Source organism: Pongo pygmaeus, chromosome 7, assembly GCF_028885625.2.
Source record: "Pongo pygmaeus isolate AG05252 chromosome 7, NHGRI_mPonPyg2-v2.0_pri, whole genome shotgun sequence".
NCBI lineage: Eukaryota > Metazoa > Chordata > Mammalia > Primates > Hominidae > Pongo > Pongo pygmaeus.
In genome coordinates this window covers 7792169-7797926 of record NC_072380.2, presented here as the reverse complement: position 1 = coordinate 7797926, position 5758 = coordinate 7792169, and the positions used below count along the sequence as shown (strand labels likewise).

General features: G+C 41.6%; 1 pseudogene; it reads right to left on the bottom strand.

Annotated features, from left to right (window-relative positions):
* Nucleotides 1–3780: 3780 nt before the first annotated feature.
* Nucleotides 3781–4379, bottom strand: LOC129042911 (olfactory receptor 7E24-like; annotated as a pseudogene).
* Between the last annotated feature and the right edge of the window lie 1379 nt (nt 4380–5758).

The window sequence follows — 5758 nt, the reverse complement described above, 5'->3', positions numbered from 1 at the left end:
GCTGTTCATTCATAATAATGTCACAGTGTGTGTACACCTTGTGGTGTTATTGTTGTTCTCCTAAGAGGAGGTTACTTTTATTGTCACACGGGGTAGATTCCCTTTGATAGTATTCCTAACATTCTAGAGGGATGTCACTGCTTGTGTCACAGGGTTTGTACACCTTGTCAAATTACTCGTATTATACTTATAAGATGTGACTCCTCATATCACAGAGGTGTACACTCTGATATTATCATCATATTCTAGGGAAATGTTACTTTTCATGTCACGGAGGGTGCACACCTTGTGAAATTATTCGTTATATTTTTGTGGGATGTTACCCCTAATATTACACGGGGTGTACACACAGTGATGTTACGCGCAACATTCTATAGAAATGTTACCCGTAATTCACAGGTCCTGTACACCCTTTCATATTCTTCGTAATAGTCTAGGAAAACATGACTGCTAATGTCACAGGGCTTGTAGACCCTGTTATAAAATTCGTAATATCCTAGCGGGAGTTCACTACTAATTTCACAATGCGTGTACACTCTTTGATATTATTCGTATTTCCTGAAGAGATTTTACTACTGATGTCCCAATGCAGATACATTCTCTGATATTATTCGTTATATCCTCGCGGGATGTTACTTCTAATGTCACATGGGGTGTACTCCCTGTGTTGTATTTCATGATATCCTAGGGCAATTTTACTTTTAATGACACAAGGGGTGTACACATTGTGATATTATTCGTGATATTCTAGAAAGATGTTACTCCTAATGTCACAGGGGTCTACACCCTTTGATAGTATTCATAATTTCCCAGGGGTCTATACTCCTATTGGCACAGAGGATAACACCCTGTGACATTCTTCGTCATATTCTGGCGAGATGATACTCCTAATGTCACAGGAGGTGTACACCCCGTGATATTATGCTTACTATTCTAGGGGAATGTTACTCTTAATGTCACAGGTGTGCTCCTTCTGTGATATTATTGAAAATATGCTAGCAGGATATTACAACTAATGTCACAATGCCTGTACTCCTTGTGATATTATTAGTAATATTCAGGGGGGATGTTACTCCTAACGTTACGGGGGTGTACACCGTGTGGCGTTGTTCCCAATATTGTATGGTGATGTTACTCCTAATGTCACAGGGGGCGTACACCCTTCGATATTATTTGTAATCTTATAGAGAGATATTACTTTAAATATCACAGTGAGTGTACACACATGAGGTACACCCACTGGGATACTATTTGTAATATATTCAAGAGATATCACTCCTAAATTCACAGTGGGTGTACCCCATATGTGTACACCCTGTGATATTATTTGTAATATCCATGGTAAACATTACTTCTAGTAACCCACAGAGGGTACACCCTGGGATAGTTTTCATAATATCATAGGGAGATATTGCTGCTAATAACACGGTGGGTGTACACCATGTGTGTACAGTCTGTGATATGATAGCTTATATCCTAGGGAGATATTCCTTCTAATATCAAAGTGAGTTTACACCCTGTGATATCATTCATAATATCCTAGAAAGATGTTGCTGCTAATATCACAGAGGATGTGCCCCCAGTGACATTATTCATAACATCCCAGGGAGATGTTACTCCTAATGTCACAGGGTGTGTTCACACTGTGATATTATTCATAATATCCTAAATGGATGTTATTGCTAATGTCAACACACATGTACATCCTCTGTATTTGTTCGTTATATCCTCAGGTGAGTTTACTCCTACTGTCACACGGGGTGTACTCCCTGTGATATTATTCATAATATCCTAGGTGGATGTTACTCCTGGAGTCACAGGGGCTGTGCGTTTCGTGATATTATTCACAATATCCAAGAAAGATGTTACTCCTCATGTCACAGGGGATGTACACCCTGTGATTTTATTCATACCACCCTAGGGGACGTTATACTCCAAATGTCACAGAAAGTGTACACTCTGTGATATTCCTAGTAATGTGTCAGGGAAATGTACTCCTAACGTCACAGGGCATGTGCACCATGTGTGCACAGCCCTTGTGATGTTATTTGTAATGTTCTCAAGGGATGTTAATGCTCATATTCCATATGCTGTTAACCGTGTGTGAACACCTTTGTGGTATTCTTCCTAACACACTAGAAGGATGTAACTCCTAATATCGCACGGGGTATATGCCAAGTGTGTACACATTCTGTGATATTATTCATAACATCGTAGGGAGATGCTACTCCTAATTTTACAAGGTGCATACATTATGTGTGTACTCCCCCTCTGATGTTATTCATAATATTCTAGGGAGATGTTACTCCTAATGTCACAGGGATGTACACCCTGTGATATTATTCATTGTGTATCAGACGGATATTAGTACTAATGTCACAATGCGTGTACACCTTCTGGTATTATTCATAATATCCTAATGTCACAGGGGGTGTGTTCCATGTGATATTCTTCTTAACATCCTAGACGGATATTGCTCCTCACGTCACAGGGTGTGTACACCTTGTCACATCATTCATAATATCCTAAAACTACGTTATTCCTCAGGTCACAGGGGGTGCTCAGCCTGTGATATTATTCGTCATAGTTTTGTGGGATGTTACTCCTAAAGTCACACGGGGTGTACACAGAGTCCACACAGTCATATGAGTTGTAATATTCCATAGAAATGTTCCTCGTCAACCACAGGGGCTTTACCTCCTGTGATATTATTCGTAATATCCTAGGGGAATGTTGCTACTATTGTCACGGGAGTGTAAACCCTGTGATATGACTCATCATATCCTAGCGGGATGTTACTACTAATGTCACAATGCGTGTACACCCTGTGATATTATTTGTAATATCCTAAAGAGATGTGACTACTAAGGTCACAATGCATGTACACCCTCTGATATTATTCGGTATATCCTCGGGGGATGTTACTCCTAATGTCACACGGGGTGTACTCCCTGTCATAATATTCACCATATCCAAGGGGGATGTTAATTTTAATGTCACCCAGGGTTTATATCCTGTGTATTCAATGCCTGTGATACTATTCCTAATATCCTAGGGGCATGCTCTTCCTAATGTCACATGGGTTGTACACCATGTTTGTACACCTGATGTGATATTATTCGTAATATCTTAGGGGAATGTTACTCCTGATGACACAGGTGATGTACTCAGGTGGTGTACCATGTGTGTACACCGCCTGTGTTATTATTAATAATATTCTAGGGGGATGTTTCTTTTAATGTCACAGAGAGTGTACAAAATGTCACAGAAGGTGTCCACCTTGTGACGTTATCTGTAATACCCTAGAAGGATGTTACTCCTAATAGGTCACCGAGGTGTACACCCTTTGATATTATTTGTAATTTCATAGACAGATATTACTTCAAAAATCACAGTGGATGTACACACATAGTGTACACCCCGTGATATTATTCTTAATATCCTAGGGAGATACAACTCCTGATATCACAGTGTGTATACCCCGTGTGTGTACACCCTTGATATTAGTCGTCATATCCTGGGTAACTATTACTCCTCGTATCACACAGTGTGCCCACCCTGCTATATTTTTCATCATACTTTAGGGAGATATTGCTTGTAATATCACAGTGGGTGTACTCCATGTGTGTATACTCTGTGGCAGTATATTTTATATCCTAGGGAGGTATCACTCCTAATATCACAGTGGGCGTTCACTCAGTGATATCATTCTTAATTGACCTTGCAGCCTTTTTTAACCCACATTACAGAAGGAATGGAACAGATAAGGACATATTCAGACTAGACTGTGCTGCCGTGCGGCCGCCACAGGACACTTTTAATAGCCCTGTTTCTCAGGCTGTAGATGAAGGGGTTCAGCATGCGGGTGACCACCGTGTACATCACTGAGGTCACTGCAGCCTTTCTCAGGGAAGATGACACATCTGAACTGAGGTACCCCCATATGCCTGTTCCATAAAATAAGCAAACAACTGACAGGTGAGACCCACAGATGGAGAAGGCTTTATACCTCCCACCTGATGATGAAGCCCTCAGAATGGAGGAAACAATTTGATATTAAGAGAAAAGGGTCCCCGAGATGGGAATAAAAGCAGATATGGCGTCAGGGAGATACATGATGATGTTATCGGTGAAGCTGTCACAACATGCAAGATGGGGAGTTGAGAAGGGTCACAGAAGAAATTAGAAATTTCCACATCCTCAAAGCAGGCCATTTGCAAGGCAATCAAGTTGTGCAGCTGGGCGTCTAAAAGACTGAGAGAAAAAAAAAAAGACAACAAAACTAGAAAGCCACAGAAACATGACTTCATGATGGCTGAATGATACAGAGGGTGACAGGTGGCTACAAACCGGTCATAGGCCTTCACACTCAGGAGCATGTCTCTCTTCCACGCCTCCAAAAATGGCAAAGAGAGACATCTGAGTCAGGTAGCCTGCCTAGGAAATGACTCTGCTGTGAGATTGGATGTCCACAATCATCTTGGGGACCATGCGGGAGGTGAAACCGATGTCAGGCAAGGACAGGTTGGAGAGGAAGAAGTACATGGGGGTGTGGAGGTGGGAGTCAGGGCTGATGGCCAGGCTGATGAGCAGGTTCCCCAGCACCGTGACCAGGCACATGGACAGGAACAGCCCAGCGAGGACCGGCTGCTGTTCTGGATCCTCTGAGTTTCTAGAAGGAGGAATATAGAGACATCTGTTAGATTCTTTGGGTCTGTAGAGATTGGACACCTTTTGCCTAGAAAAGAGGGTTGAAAAATCGGGAACAAGTAAACCGACACCTAGCATTGTGTCTGCATTTTTGATAGAAGCAATTCAGAAGTAATGTTTTCAGATTTCAGAGCAATCCACACTCAGCAGTATTTTGCAGTTCTGACAAACTCAATTGTCTTCTAATTCTTTCATCATTGATTTCTGTGTTATTCACTTCTTGCTGTACACACCTGCCTTAGAGACACTAGATTCAAGAATGTTCCAAGAACCAGATCATCATATCTAACAAATTCCTAATTGCCAGAAAATACAGCCTATCTTTTCCTATGAAAACTCTGCAGTAAAACCATTCTCTTCACTTTAAGAAAAAGGTTATCCTAATTAAAGGAAATTAAGAACTCAAATATTTTATTTGATTTGAACAGATTGATACACATTCCCTTGAATTAGAACATTTATAAACACTGATAGCAGCTGAGGCCATGCCATCTGGAAAAGAAACTAAAGTTGATAGTTCATAAGCAGAAAATAGTTCCACAGGCCAGTTAGGTCCTAGTGATTTCATCATTATGTTTTCGGACTTTTCTCCTTCAAGAGAGTAATTGTTTACTCAAATCGGTGGGTCTTGCTTTAAAATTCATGGAGGCTATAACTCCTGTCCTTAGCTTAGGTGGACTTAGAGTTTTCAACAGAATGTTTGGCCGGATGCGGTGGCTCACGCCTGTAATCCCAGCACTTTGGGAGGCCGAGGAGTGCAGATCACGAGGTCAGGAGATCAAGACCATCCTGGCCAACATCGTGAACCCATCTCTATGAAAAACACAAAAACTTTGCCCGGTATGGCGGCGCGCACCTGTAGTCCCAGCTACTCGGGAGGCTGAGGCAGGAGAATGGCTTGAACCTGGGAGGCAGAGGCTACAGTGAGCCGAGATCACACCACTGCACTCCAGCCTGGGCAACAAGAGCAAAATTCCATCTCAAAAATCGAAAAACAAAAAACACACACTCTGTCATACTGATGTCACACTGATGACAGCCAATTTTT